Source organism: Panthera onca, chromosome D4, assembly GCF_046562875.1.
Source record: "Panthera onca isolate mPanOnc1 chromosome D4, mPanOnc1 haplotype 2, whole genome shotgun sequence".
NCBI classification, from domain to species: Eukaryota; Metazoa; Chordata; class Mammalia; order Carnivora; family Felidae; genus Panthera; species Panthera onca.
The window spans coordinates 92660951-92676747 of NC_138351.1; positions in this window are offsets into that span (position 1 = coordinate 92660951).

Below are 15797 nucleotides of genomic sequence, written 5' to 3' on the forward strand. Positions count from 1 at the left end.
CAAGGAAATTGCTGGCAAACAGAATGCCACGTTTGCCACAATACAGCGGCCGTCTGACACGCTGCTGTCCTCTGTGTCCCCCACGGGGCCCAGGCGCAGGAGGCAGAGTGAAAGATAAAGGGTTGCTGAGCGAATGAGACACGAGTGGGGGTGATGGCACAGGCCCTCCCTCCAGGGCTTGGGGAAAGCCCAGAGAGGTCACAGACACGGAGCACGAGGGAGAAGTCGGAGTCCAGGGAGGCCCCTCGGCCTGGGGCGGCCGGCAAGCTTCCCAGAGGCTGGGGAGGGTCTCCAGTAGGACCTGGAAGGACCGTGTTCCGGGGGTCGGGGGCACCGGGCAGTGTGTGGCTAGCTACGGGATTAGTCCCAGAGGCTCTGGGCAAAGCAGCCCGGCACAGAAGACAGGCGGGCCCAGGCCGGGGTCGGGGGGTTGGGGGTGGAGACCAGGCTCCGAAGGCCTCACCTGAGAGGGAACGGCCCTCATTCTCCAAATTATTGTGGAAGCAGGTGCTGGCGTTTGAGATCAGGACACAGCCTGGACAGTCCCCTCCGGGATCAGGGCGTGCCTGGCTCTGGGCCAGCCTCCTGGTGGCCTTGGTGCCAACCATCCAGGTGGCTCCGGTCGGAAGATGGGCTGAGCCACGAACCGCGGTAACTAACTCCGGGGCAGCGAAACCCCGGGGCCCTCACGCCGCATCTCCCGGGGGCTCAGAGCCCTGGGTTCGAATGCGGCCGGCTCCCGGCTGGGCCTCCTTGGGGAAGCCCCCTTCCCCACCCAGATCGCCAGAGGGGTCGGACACGACAGTAATGTATCCTCTGGCTGCCTTCAACCCAGCGGTCTGGGCAGGCAGAGGCAGAGAGGCCCGGGGCCAGGAGCCCAGGGACACAGTGCCAGCCCCGGGCAGGCCCTCGGGCAGCTGAGCACGCCCCCATTCCTCCCTGGATACGGGGAGATCAACAGTTGCTCAGAGCCGCTCCAAAGGAGGGGAGGCCTGTGTGCCTCTTAGTAAACAGCAGAGTGCTACAGACACACATTTATTTTTAACAGGATTTAAACGGCGCTCTCTTCCTCCAGCTTGGAACCGGGAGGCAGTGCCCGCGGTCCCCTTGCATCCGGCACAGCCGATGCTGCCGATCTCAGAAAAGATAATTACCAAGTACTAGGAATCAACAGGAGCTGGAAAGCGGGTCCTCGCCCAGCCGGCCACCAGCTTCGTTCCCTGTCACCCTGGCCAGCCTCGGGGCCAGGGCTGCGACTGTCCTCGGATGCCAGGAGCTGGGAGACGAGGCCGCAGAGAGGTTGAGCAACCTGCCCTTGGGGCCAGGCCAGACCAGGCCACACGCTAGGTCAAGGACCCCGAAGTGTGCTTCTAGCAAGCACTGCACCGGGGAGGCCGCCAAGGTCAGGGCCATTCCACTGGAGTCAGGAGGAAGGGACACGCAGAGGAGAAATGCATCCAGGGAGGAAAGCGCTGGGCCCCGCGGGCGGGGGGGGGCGGGAGGGACCCGGCCAATCACACGGCCCCTGCCGCGATGTGCGTCCCTTGCATTAATGGATTGTTACAAACGTGCAATTCGACCCGGCATGAGGAAGCGACACTCAGCACCGGGTGAGACACCTGCCCGCCCCAGGTGCCCTCAAGTGCTGAGCCGGGCAGCCCCTGCCTGCGTGCCCTCTGACCCCTGCTCCCAGCCCCGCCTGGCTGTGCTCTGGTGTTGAGGTGCGGTCTGCCCTCCGAAGGCAGGGTGGGTTGGGGGTGTCGCCCAGAGCGTCACCACCACCCTGTCAGGAAATAAACACCGCTCGCTGCTCAGCGCCTGGCTCTCCTCCAAGGCGCTCCGACGGCTGACCTCATTTGGAACCAATTTCGGCGTCTTAATAAGCCCTTTGGCTTTCCGCATCCGTCTGAACTGTCATCTTCGCGTGTAATCCCCCATTGCCTGTGCCACGTGAGGCCGGCTCCGGCTGGCTCCCCAGTGCCCAGATCGTAGCAAGTGGGGGGCACCCGAGCCCGGTGGGTGGCCTTAAGACACACAGGCCCGACCGGGCCGCTCCCCAGCGGCTGCAGGCTCTGCCCCTTGCGTGGGAGCTCTTGGCGCCAGGAAAATCCAGCAATCTAGCTGAGGGAAGCAGGACACGGGGCTGTGAAGGGCAGCCGGGGGCTGCACACAGACCAGGCCCACGTCCAGGGGGCCACCACACCCCTCCCTGGTCCTAAGCAGCTTGCGGCCGCCACACCCTGTGTCAACCATCACCAGCCACTGCAGAAATCCGGGGGGATTTGCCCCCTCTGACTTGCCCCAGCTCCTTAAACCACAGCCAAGAAAACACGACTCGGGCCCCAGGGTCAGAGGGGCCCCGCCCCGCAGCCCCCTGCCCCCCATGCCTGCTTGGGGGGCAGGTGAATTTGGAAATCAGACCAGAGACGCAGCACCTCGCAGGTGCAGTGCGAACCACATCTGAGGTCCTGCCCAGAGCCAAGGTGACCGACAGCAGCTGTGTCTGCATCCGAGGCATTAGGGGCACGGCCAGGGGAGTGCCGTCCCTTGACATTTAGATCAGCGTCACTGGCAGGAAGGGGCTCTTGCCCCCGTGAGAGTGATAGAGATGGAGAACCACAGGAGAGTTCGCTCATCTCACGGGGGTGGGGGGTTGGGGGGGGTGAGCCACCCTCACAGGAGGGGCGTGGCTGCTGGGACGGCCCCCCGACCCTGGCTCTGGGCTCTGGGCTCCGGGCCCCTCAGTTGCGGGCTGTCGTTCAAGCACGAATGTGCCCGCAATCCTCCACAGGGCAAGTCAAAGCCCCCAGAATCCCACCCTCAAAAATTAACCACTGTTAATAGCTCAGTGCATCGTATTTCAGAATTCCTTTCACTATTTAAATGTATTTTTAACTTTCGTTCATTATTTATTATTTATGTGTTTGTTACGTTCATTACATCGCAAAATTTACCGCCTTAACCATTCTTAAGGTCACAGTTCAGGGGCATTAAACATTCACACTGTTGTGCAGCCGTCTCCGGAACTTTCCACCCTCCCAAACTGGAACTCTGACCCCCCCCCCCCAAGTAAACACTGACTCTTCTCCCTTCCTCCAGCCCCCGGCCCCCACTGTCTACTTTCTGTCTCCGTCTCAGTGGCTTCGGCCCCTCTAGGGCCCCCAGGTAAGTGGAGTCATACGGTGTTTGCCCTTTCGTGGCCCTTTCGTGCCCATCCCCCTCAGCATCATGTCCTCGAGAAGGTTCATCCACGTTGCAGCACGTATCGGGATTGTCTGAATGACATTCCGTGGTGTGGACGGACCCTGTTTTGTTTACCCATCGTCTGCTGATGGACACTTGGCTGTGGTGAACACCTGCTCAAGTCCCCGCTTTCCGTTCTTTGCGGCTCACGCCAGACGTGGAATTGCTCGATCACACGGTAATCCTGTGTCCGCGAGGAAGTGCTGGTTTTCACGCGGGTCCCCACGCCCTCGCCCTGGGCCCCCCCATTTCCGTGTTGGACACACACCCACCGTCAGCACACCTGGCCCACCTCGAGCCTCTGGCTAGCTCTCGAGTTTTCCATTGTATCTGTGCTCCGATCCATGTGACCGGCTCCCTGTTGGTAAAGATTGGGGTTGTTGGCTTTTTAATTAAACTGGTAGAGGCAGCTCGTGCACGCCTGTCCTTTGAACTTGGGCCTGAGATTTTTCAGTATAGATCCCTGCAGGTGGGAGCCTGGGAGGCCGAAGGCAGCTGGGCTCCCTAACTGAAGTCATTCCCAAGGCTCAAAAGGTCTTGATCAAGGAAGTCGTCCAGCCACCGGCCGCTCTGCCAGGCACCGAAGACAAAACCGCCTCCCCGAGAACAAATGGTTTCTTACAGGTAAGTAGGTTTCAACCTGGTTGATGGGCCAGATTTGCGCTGGGACTAGGCAGCCGCCCGCAGGCTACAATCAAATGCATCACATACATAAACACAAATTCAATAAAGCCCAAGGCTCGCCATCTGCTTTTCAAAGAGGAAGCTACCGAAATGAGCAGGTCTCCGTGCCTGGGGGCGTCTGACATTCACGTGGCCAGAAGGGGACAGCGACCTGCCCACCCTGATCCAATTTTCCCGCAGCTGATCGAGTTAGGGAGAGACTCACCCTGTAACGCACTGGGCGGGGGAAGGCGAATTAAAACCACCAGGACATAGATCTGACGTGAGTGGGAGGCAAGGGGGCCGCGTGAGCTGGAGGGCGCGGGGGGGACATCTTTCGGTGGCACTTGGTCAATATCTGCAGCGGAAGGGCTGGCTTTGTGCAGGGTGTCACTACCAAAGGCCTGCGTCGTTCCTGGACAACAGGTCTGCGTCCGAAGTCCCACGGCACTGGGACGGCTGATGTCACGGTATGGTCACCGCTCAGGGCGCTAGGTCCGTTCCAGGGGCCTGCGGAGTCCCAGGTGTCAGTCTCCCCCGGGGGCTGATGTGGTCGCCCCCTTGGCTGGCACTGACCACGGCTCTGCATGGAGGCCAGTCTTTGGGAACCAAGACCAACGGACCTTAAGGGGCAAAGGAGGTCCAGCGGGGCCAGAGCCTCCGTCAGGCGGGAGATCAGCATCCTTCGCCCAGAGGAAGGCCCTGCGGCTTGAGCGTTTTGGTTATTTTCTGTTGTGCAACCCCAGAATGCCGGGCGGACGCAAATTTTAGTCTCGGTCTGAAAGGCTCATCCGCAGGAAAGAAACGCCGTGTGTGTGTAGGTAGCTGGTACTCGTGCTGGACTGTCCGAGGGGGCCTCCACCGCCCTGGAGAGGGGACTGCTGGGCATCCGGGGCGGACACGCGCTTCAAGGGTGTTTTATAACATACCGGGGCCCTCAGCCAAATGGGTAACTAAATATGCCATCCCCCAAATCCTACCAGGTGTCAGAAGAATGTTTTTAAAAGCAAAAAAAAAGCATAATAAAATTGGCTGTAAATAAGGAGTCTTTTCAGAGCATCAGAATTCTGTAGGAATCACAGAAAAAGACTCAAGGAAACCAAATCGGGGGGAACCGCGTCCCCCAAGATGCACAGCTTGGGTGGCTGCAGACGTGGCTGGAGGCCACCCCCCTCCATCCCGAGCCAGGGAGGTAGGGCACAGCGGTGGGGCGGGGCAGTGGTCAGGGTACTCGCCTCCTGCCGCCGTGGACGGCAGAGAGTCCCTGAGTCCCCAGGTCCAAGCGGAGGGTGGTCACCACAGCAGGACGGAGACCAGGATACCACAGAGCTCAGTGAAGCTAGAGGCCCCCAGCCCGCGGGAGCACTTCTCCTCCCACCGCGCCTGGGTGCGCGGACCTCCCCATCTCCGTCAGAGCCTCAGAAACAGACACGGCTGCGGTGGACAGACAAACGGGGACTTTAGTGCAGAAATAGGCACGCTGCCCACATGACCAGGCATGTGAGACAAAGCAACCCCAGAAAAGAGAGCCGTCATCTCAGAAACAGGAGCCCTGACACCGGGGAGCGCCGCGATCGAGTCAACAGAGGAGCCTTTAAAAGACGTATAATTACTACCTTTAGAGAGATAAGAGGGGTTATCGGATCCGTGAAGCAAGAATGGGCTTTTATATAAAAGAACTAATTAGAGATCTCGGAAATTTAAAATAGATGGGCTGGAAGCGGAGAGGAGACATCTGAAGAGCAAATCAGCACACTGGAAGATGAGGCCAGGGGCCGTGCAAGGGATTCGTCCTAAAGGGCAAAGTCACGGAAAACACGAGGCAGAAGTTGGGGACCTGGGGACAGCTCCAGACGCCCCTCGGCCACCTGATGGATGTTCCCTCAAGTGGCACAGTGGGGATGGAGGGAAGAGAGTGGCCAGAGAAAGACCCAGGGCCACAGAAGGACACCGGTCGTTGGCTCCAAGAACTCGCCAGGTGCCGAGCAGAGCAAATGAACCCAGGCCTGTTCCAGTCGCGCGATGGCCCATTTCCGGGTCAGCAGAAGCAGAGCGAAGGTTCCGATGCTCCCGGAGAGAACAGAGCGCAGGTGCCAGGGGCAACGGTGAGAATGGGAGGGACACCCCCACCCCCAGTGGAGGGGTGCGAGCCAGGTCCCCGCGCCTTCTCCTAATAGCGGTGTGAGCCCGCACGAGACACGGGACTCTCCTTCCAAGTTCAGAGAGAAGGCGTTACTCAGTCTACCATCCCGAACCGGGCATCCTGGTTTGAGAGCAAAGAAAACCCTTCAGATGTTCAGGGACTCGGGGATTTCACCACCACTCCCCTTTCTGAGAGCCTTAACTCAAGTTACTCAACCAGAGCGAACAAAAATCTCAACCCGAGGAAGAGAAAGACGGGCCGGCAGAAAAGATGGGGACATAAAATCCGATAGGACGCGGAATGAAGCCTGGGCGGTTTCGTTGTCACGAGGAACGGGATCGATTATCGTCTTTGCGGTGGGACAGGTTCAAACACGAGAAAGGCACAGAGAATGACGTTATAAATGCCCATGTGCTCACCGCTCAGATCTGTGTCTGTTCTGCCGTATTTGCTGTGCTTTCGCAAAATAAAGAAATATCACAGGTTCGGGGAAGCCCCCCGGCCTCTCCTCCAGTGAACACAGATTCTCATCACACGTATAATTGGGTTATGGTAACGGGTACAAAAACATTGATTTTTTTCCCCCACCCACAATGTTTATTTTGTCACTGGCCACTTTGGCAAACGCCTAATTGTCTTAATCAATCTTCCCCGGGTTCACTTGGATTTACCGAGTGGAATTTTCCAAGTGTCAGGGAGCAGTCACCCGCTCAGCCTCTTCTGGTTCGATATCTGCGTCTTTTATTTCCGTTTCTGTCCAGCGGACTCGCCAGGCCAGCTGGCCACGGGGGATGCAGCCGCACAGGGACGCTCAGCTTGTCCCCGGGAGCGCTTCCTGTGCTTGCCAATGAGCAGGGCGCCGGCCGAAGACGGGTGTTAAATGCCCTCTGATGGGTAAGCAAGATTCTCCCCATTTCTTTTCAATCAGCAAGTGCCGCTGACTCCAATCAGCTGCTTTTCCAGCATCCGTTCTGACTACCCCAAGCTTTCCCTGCCTCTCTAAGAATGCAGAGCTCTGGTTCTCAAACTTTGTGGTCTCAAGGTCCCTTTACCCCCCCGTAAAATGTACTGAAGCCCCTGAAGAGCCTATATGAAGAATATTATAAAGTTTTACCGCAAGAGAAAAAAAAGGAAAATCTAAATCAATGAAGATAAAAACCAGCCCCCTTGCTGGGAGACGTTAGAATGTTGTAAAGACAGCAGTCTACCATATTGATTCTAATAAACACGACTCCCATCTTCAAACGTCCCTGAAACAATCAAGGGCGTATCAGAGCTTCAATGGCAGCATCCCTCTACCCCCTCCTGGTAGTCAACACAATAAGGATTTACCTTAAAAAAGATGATGTCTGATTTCATGTATGCTTTTTTCATGATCTTAGCTCATTTGTTTTTTTGGACCAAATCTTGGAGCGGTATTGGTGTTCCTGTTACCTCGTTTTCTAGGTGAAGCAGCTGAGGCCCAGAGAAGTCAAGCAACTTGTCCAAGGGCACACAGCCAGGGAGTGGCAGAGCTAGGATTTGAACCCCGGCTGTTTGGTCCCAGCGTCTCTGCTGCTCTGGTCTACTGGTCCAGGGGCTGGGCTTCTTCCAGTCCATCTACAGTTCAACCCAGTCTTCGTTAGGGCCCCAAACGATTCCCGATCTCACAGGTCGATAATACAGATCATTCAGAAGAGGAGAACGCTCAAGGAAATGTTGGCAGCCAGACGAAAGGACACGGAGACGTAGCGTGGTTCCCCTGAGCTGTCCAAGCTGCCTCTGTCCCACGTTGGTGACCTGATAGGCCTGTGGATCATAGCGCAGCAGGAGCTCTGGGAACAGACCCTGCATATCTGGAACGACGCAATTTTCACTTGGATAGGGAGCCAGTGACCACTGGTCATGCGAGTGTCAAGACAACATTAAAACACAAACAGGTCAGCCTGTGGCTCATGTCCACAAAAATCCTAGATGGGTTAGAAATTCAACACAAAATGAAAATGGCACAAGTGGCATGGAAAAATCTCGTCTACTTTTTTCTTTTGATTTTTTAATGTTTGTTTTTAAGAGACAGAGACAGAGAGCGAGCAGGGGAGGGGCAGAGAGAGAGGGAGACGCAGAATCCGAAGCGGGCTCCAGGCTCCGAGCTGTCAGCGCAGAGCCCGACGCGGGGCTCCAACCCACGAGCCGTGAGATCACGATCTGAGCCGAAGTTGGACGCTCAACGGAATGAGCCACCCAGGCGCCCCTCGCCTACTTGTTTGAGCCTCTCTGGAGCCCTGCCACGAAAGCCTGGCAGGTCTGGCCCCTAAAAGCCAGCGGCCCCAGCTCGATGACGGACCCTACCTAAGCCAAGGTGAAGACAGACACCAGCCTGGAAGAAAGGCTTTGCACCCCACGAAACAGATGAGCACATAAAGAGTGTCTGCACATCCGTGTCAAGACACGAAGACTCGGAAATGGGGGAACAGGCAGGTGATGGGAGCGGGCGTATGAGGGGGCTCTCAACCTCCCCGGCAGCTGGGAAAACACAGCCACCCAATGAGATACAAGTAGGGGGAAATGGACCAGATGACGGACCCCCGTGCCGTGAGGCTGCAGGGAGACAGAACCTGTCCCCACGGCGGGGAGGAGGGCACCTCAGGCAGGGTCACTCACCCGATGATGCTCAAGGAGGCTTTTAGTAAAGGGGCTTTGATGGAGAAGTGGGCAAGTGAGGAAAGGAAGCCACAAGGTGAGGGGCAGTGAGCAGGTGCCGTTCCCTCGCCCTGGCCTGAGGGGGCGAGGCCCCAGGAGAAGGGGGTCAGAGGAGAGGGTACGTGGCATGGGGAGACCCAACCCCGCCTGACGTGGCCCTAAAGCGGGGGAGCCAGGGATACGGAGACCCCCACTCCCCTTCCGGGCCATGCCTGTTGGGAAGCTGGAGGGCACAGAGGCCCGAGGCAGACGTCCACCCACGTCTTACACACGGCCTTGTCACCCCTCTCGAGAGCCACACGCTGCCACCTGTGTGGCGGGGTCCTCAGACCCGGGTTTCAGGGGGAGGAAACCACAGTCAGCCCCAGCAAGTCTGGACAAGGCTCCCAGTGGAGGGACGGCTCACAAACACGGGAGTCTCAAAAAGTCCCCTATGGGGAAGCAAGCCACTGTTCTCTTTGTCCCGCGGTGACGTGACTACCCCCAAGCTTCTCATCAAGATGAAACAGAGCAAAAGCGAAGGAAAATGGTGCAGTGGGAGAGGCCAGGCCAGCGCTGGGAAGGGCAAGATCCCTTGTGCGGGATTATGGGTTTACAGCAGGGACAGTGCCTCCCCATACAGGAGCCACCAAGCACCCTGGGCTGTGGGGAAGGGGGTACGGGTGGGCGGGGGGGTGGGGGACCACCAACACCGAGGGCTCATACCTCCAGACAAGGCTGATCCTGTTTCGGAGTGACGGGGGCCAACGACAGGACCAGGGGTGGGGGTGGGGGTCACGTGGAGGGTGGGTTAGTGGCTGGTCCTCCCCTCCCTGCCGCGTGTCCTACAGCAGAGGAGACGAGTGGCAGAGCGGCAGGCCTGGGCTGGGAGCACGCGCCCATGGGCCCTGGTTTGGGGGCGCGTGCAAACGCTCACCCCGAAGTGCTCCCCACAGCCTCGCGAGCCAGACTGCTGCCAAGGGAAAGGCAGAGAATGCAAAGTCCTCTCCAAAGCCCAGGGGAGGAGGGAAGGCCTCCCGGGCAGGGCTGTGGGGTCCACGGGGCGGTCAGTGGGCAGCTGCCACAGGCAGGGGCCACTGGTAAATGCCAGCCCCGCTCCAAACTCCATCGGAGGTAGGGAGCCTGTCTCACCAAGGCCCCAGCCGCCCAGGATGGGGGGAAGCCAGTGGGACTGGGGCTCCCAAGGCCAGCACCCAGGCCCCAGGCCAGAAGGTTCGGCCCTTGCTGCCAGCCTCGCCCAGGCAAGCCGAGGGTCATCCCACCCTCGTCCTGGGGGATAAGCAGATCTGGGTGGCTCGGAACCACACGTGGGGAAACTGAGGCTCATCCGTATTCGCCCACCCAGTGAGCAGGGCCAGGATCGAGCCCAGTTCTGCCCACCTCCAAGCCCTCGTCTCTCCATGCTCTGCCCGCACCAGATCCACATCCCCAGGTCCAAACTCTGGACCAGCCCCAACTGCGGGCCGAACCCCGGGCACGTGGAGGAGACAACAGCAGACCCATTAGGACATCGGTCCTGAGAGAGAAAGGCTGGGCCTGTCCTACGCACGCCTGCGTCCCAGCACCCACCGCTACTGCATACAGTAGGCGCTCAATAAATGAGGCCAACTCACTCGGCCCCCAGGCATGAGGTGCTCATGCTCACATGGAGTTAAGCGATTACAGAGAAGGCGAGGTTAGACTTTTGACCGGAGAGTCGTGGGAGCACAGGAGACATAAGGGCTCTGACCCCCCTGGGGTCCTGGAGGCTGCCCCACTTGAGCCTGGGCCTTGCGGGGTGCGTAGGAGTTCGCCAGATGGTGACGGGCAGAAGGGGCGTCTCGGGCAGAGACCAGCGTGTGCAAAGGCCGGGAGGATGAGAGCTTGGGCGCAGACAGTGCCAGAGCTGGCTAGGCTGACAGCCTGCGGAGGGAGGGCGGGCCGGGCTGGCTCTGGTGGCCAAGCTTGCACCCCATCCAGGGGACAGTCTGGCCGCTCCTGCAGCGGAGGGGCTCCGGGCGAGTGTGGGGTGGGCTCAGGGGTCCTGTGGTGGTCCACGCGTCCCCAGGGCTGACGGGCTCAGACAGGCTCTGCCCTTTCTTCCCGGCAGGCCCTGTGGGGACCGGCTCTGGGCACGAGTCACCCCCGAGTCACTCATTAACTCTGCAGCCAGGCCGGTCACTTGCACTTCATTGCCTCAGTTTCCTTGTCGGTCCCACAGGAGAAATCGCGTGGCCAGTGGTCTCCAGTGGGGCACGAGGAGCAGAGGGAGGCCGGGCCTCTGGCCGCCCCTCGTCCGGGGGAGAGGGGGCGAGAAATCCAGGACCAGCACAGAGCCTCGGGCTAATGCCTTCCCACTGAGGCTGGTGCCGGGGGACAGTGGAGAGCGGAAGGGACAAATGTCTGCCCGCACGGCTCTTCTATCCCAGAGCAGAGACGCAGAGGATGTGGGAGCCAACAGGGGAGACGGTGCCCGAGACTCAGGACCGTGGAGACCGTGCACAGGTGCTAGGAAGAGAGGGACAGCGCGGCGGAGCCCGAGGCTGAAGGTCGTCCTCCGTGCTTCTTCAGGGGGCTACGAAAGTGCCATGGCGTCTCCGGGTCGTGTTACCGCAGGGGCAGCAGCTGGAGCACAGACCCCAGCCGAGGCTCTTGAGCCACCTCAGGCCGCCAGACGTGTGCGTGTGGAGGGGTGCAGCAGCAAGGCCTCGGCATCCCACACCTCACCCCTGCGCCCTTCGACCTTGGGGCACTGTTCCCGTCCTTGGTCTGCCCCGCTCATCCTGCCTCCCCGCACTTGACCCTACCGTTCCCGTCCTTCCCCTCCTCCCACACCCTCCCTCCTCCTGGCCCCCAATCCAAACCTGCCACCGTCAGCCAGGGCGTCAGGGGCTGGTGGCAGGGATGCATCTGATAGGACGGCAGTGGCCAAAGCGCTCCGGTCCTTCTCAGGCCACACGGGTAAAATGAGAGAACGGTCCTCGTCTCCCAGGGCTGTCAGGAGAGCCACGTGACAATCAGCACGCCACGGATGTCGGCCACGGGGAGTGCAGTCCTGGATCCAGCCCCACCCGGCCCAGGGAGCCCTGTCTCCTCCGGCTTTGAACCCTCATCCAGTCCGAGCTCCCCGACAGCGGGGCCTCTCTGCACCCACAGTGCGCGGCACGTGAGTGAACGAATGAGTGCAGGCACGCGCAGCCCAAGCTGGCCGGGAAAGAGGCGGTGAGGTCATGAGAGCCCGTCGGGATGAACTGTGATTCACCGGGGGAGCCCCCAGGGACCCTTGACTGCTCCCCAGCACCTCGCTCGGCATCAGCTCGTCCGCACCCATCATCCTCGAAGGTTGCTGAAGAACGAGCACATCAAGCTTGCTGTCACAACGTTGTAGGATGTTGCGGTGACTGAAAAGCACCGGCAATTTCTGCTCAAACAGACAAGGCTGCCTTTTCAAACCGGGGCCATGGAAACACCGCCGTGTGCGCCCAAGCACCCCCCGGCACCCCCGCCCCGCCCGCGCCCGGCCCTCTACACACGCGGTTGTCTCATCCTCTCACTCCTGCTCTCCCCCGCACGCTCTGATGCCTTGTCCTGCTCCTGGTCACGTCCCAAAGACACCCAACCCAGAGCCCTTGATCTGGAACGCGAGTGTATTCTGCCCAGCCAACATCACAAAATAATGGCAATGTCATGGCCCAGATCATCTCTCAAAAAAAAACCAAAAAACAAAAAAAACCAATCCTATTCTCTAAATGGGCTTGACCTGGACGGATATTTTGGAATTGGGTAGACACAGGTTCAGTGACATAAGTGGACCTGCCGCGGAGCCCATTCAGTCAGTGGAAAACCCCCTCAGGAGCGCAGGCCGGGAAAAGAAAACACTCCAAAGACCAAACTAAGGTTAATTTAGTAATTGCCCGAAGCCCCCGGCAATTTCCATAAGTACCCGCCGGAGGAAACAGCGGCCGCTTTCGGTCATTTGCCCCAGTGCCCTTTTGGGGAAAGAACTTGGAAGGCTCAACATGGGGCCCCCTTTGGTGGCCCGAGGTCCACCGGGCAGGTGAAATGGGGGCCGGGCAGTGGGGTGCCCACCCCAAGCTGCCATCGGCCCCCCCTTCTAAGACTCCACAGACTTCCGAGGCTGGAGGGGTCCCCCCCCCGCCGGGGGCCAGCTCGGCCAGCTCGACTCCGCAGTTAGTGAACGGCCAGCTGCTGCTTGGACACCGTCTGGAGACGGGGAGCTCACTCCCTCTTGAGGGTTCCCAGAAAGGGAATTGGCCGAATCCTCACTCCTGGAGCGCTTGGCTCCCCTCCCTCTCAGCTGGATGAGACTCAGGTGAGAAGCCGCGGCTGGGCGCATATCCTCTGCCTCCCAGGACGTAATGCACTCCATCCGGATGGTTATGTGACCGTCTTGGGTGCGGGGCTGTGGTCAGAGGGTCGAGGCCCCTGCAGTCACCCGCGTAATTAGTTCCTATGCGTCAAGTCAGTGACCGCGTGGAGAGAAACGGGCAGTGGTCATCACGGCCCCTCCCCTGCAAGCTATCCGCCCTGCCCCCCGAGAAACACATGGGTAGGAAGGTCACGTCTTGACAGCATGGGGCTGATCCGACAAAAGCTCCATTTGCCCTCAGTGGGAAATGAACCCTCATCAACCGCCACCTATGTTCCAATGTGTTGGGGCTTTTGCAACCAACTCGGCCATCTGTTGGATCTGAGTTACAGCCACGAAGCTCTGTGCCGGGAGAGAGATGCCAGTGATGGGGACACAGTAGCCGCCATAAACTGAAGTTGCCGTGCAACCGAAAGCATATGGAAGAGGAAGGAGCGCCAGCGAGGTGGCACTGAGCCGTGCCTCCCGCCCCCAGGACCGCTTCTGGCCAGCCTGACAGAACCACGTGTAGCTCAAATGGTTGTTTTTTTTTTTTTGCCTGCAGGCACGCGTCAGGAGAATTTGCCATTTAAGCGAACCTGATGGTGGGTTGTTTCTATGAAGTCAGACCAGTGGCTCCTCGCTCCCCCCCCATTTTTATTCTTGGAAAAAGGGTTGGACGTGGTTTTAAGAGCGAGTTTGGTGGGCACCATCGAGCATCAACATCCAAGTGAAATCTGCTCACTGCAGCCACCTTCTCGCGGCCCGTGCGACCGTCGGTAAGTCGCTTCGCGCCTCTCCCACCACCGACAACGCGTGAGTAAGAAGTGTGTCTACTTTATGCGTTGTGGGGAGCATTCAGTCGTGGATGAAGCAAAACGGGCTCGGAGGGCACCATCACAGGCCCCGGGAGCCCACCTCTGCAGAGCTTGGGAAGGAAACCCCTGCTTCACGAGGTCAGCAGCTCCGGACCCACAGCTGGGAACTTCTGCCGAGTGTGAATGAAGAGAAGGCGGGGGCAGGAGGGGCAGGGCATCGGAGCCGGCTGGTGAAGAGAGTTTGGCAGTGATGCTCCTTTTAAAATTCTTGGCACATGTTTGCCGAGATCTAAGCAATCCTGAAATTAAAAAAAAAAGAAAAAGAAAAAAGAGGTGGCTCAGTTGTCTAATGGGGATTTTGACGGAAAATGTCGATTTAAAGGATTCCTAGGCTGACTCCTCAGGCACTGATTGGCTGGCCGGTATACATCTCTCTCTGTCTCTCCCCCCCCCCCCCATATGGAATTTCTATTAATGTTTCCATATTTTTTCCTAGGTTGGGAGCACATCGAAAATCTGGGAGGAGGGTATGAGGAGCATGTGTTTAGGATTCAGTCTAAGCCAGCTCCAGTCTGCTGCTCTTAAGTCCCCAATCTTCACCTGCAAAGTCATCTCACAGGATTGTTGAGAAGATTTCAACGAGACAGTGCAGGCCACGTGTGTAGCCTTGTGTCGGGGATGTACTGAGCACATAATGAGTGATGTTTATCATGAAGTCAGTGCCTGGTGGAAGCAGGTACTGTGCACAGTTAATTAATGAATCAAGCACCGCCCCTGATCCCTTAGGAAGCGAGGCGGGTGATGTTCAATTATCCTGCTCGGAAGGGACGGAGATATTCGACATTCACGGGGCAGGCACCAGCTCTTTCCATTAGTTAAGAGGAATGAGGTAAGGAAACTCTCCAGGGTCAAAGTGGCTTGAACAGTTTGGGGAAATTGGGCAGTGACCCTTCCTAGGGAACCTGACAGGGCGAGGCAGGAGGCTGGACATCTGGAGCCTGTCTATCTGGCTCGTACATACTCACCCTCTCGGTCCTGTGGGGTGGCTCTGAGCCCGGTGCTTATCTCTCTCTCCTCAGCCCATCTGTAAGGTGGGAGTGGACTCCAAGCAGGTCCCTCCACCCCCTCTATGTGTCCCCAGGATTCCCGTCTCTAGGACAGGAGCGAAGTAACAGGTTTTTCCTACCAAGATACAGAGTCTTCTAAAGAACTTAAGAGTTGGAGAAGCAAACGGTCGTATTACGTTTTCAATGAGCCAGGCACGGTTCTTAGTGCCTTACATATTCTTTAGTAATATTTAGTTTCAGACCTCTCTCTCGGCTCGGGGTCCCCGCGACTTCGGCCTCCTCTTGAGTGTCTATCTGCAGGGACAGAGGTCACTCGCTGCCTCTTGGAGCACTCCCTTCAGGTGGAGGTACCTCATGCCAGGAAGGAAGCAGCCCAGTCTGTCCTGCTTCAGCGTGCAGCCATTGGTCCCAAATCTGTGCTTTGTGGTCCCAAAGCAGGAGTCTGCTCCCTTCCTCTGTGGATGCCCTGAGAGATCCAAGGGCAGCCACCAGGCCCCAGAGCAGGACAGGCACCGCCCTTTCTCCCTAGCTTGGCGGTTGCCCACCATGAGAATGGAAACAAGCCATGAAAAAGGCCAGAGTTTACTGAGCCCCCACTGTGTGCCAGGCCCCTGGACCTGGTTGAACTGCGTTCTCAGACCAACCTTGCAGGCACCGCTATGGCGCCTTTCACAGGTGAGAGCCAGAGAGACTCCCCGAGTCAGGAACTTGCCCCAAGGTCGCACTGTTGACAAGCAGCAGCAGCTTCAGCCCGACTCCCAATCCCAGAAAGCAGGCGCAGAGCCACGGGAGCCCCGCGGGGCGCCGGGCGGGGGCGGGAGGTCCCGCGGCCTGGG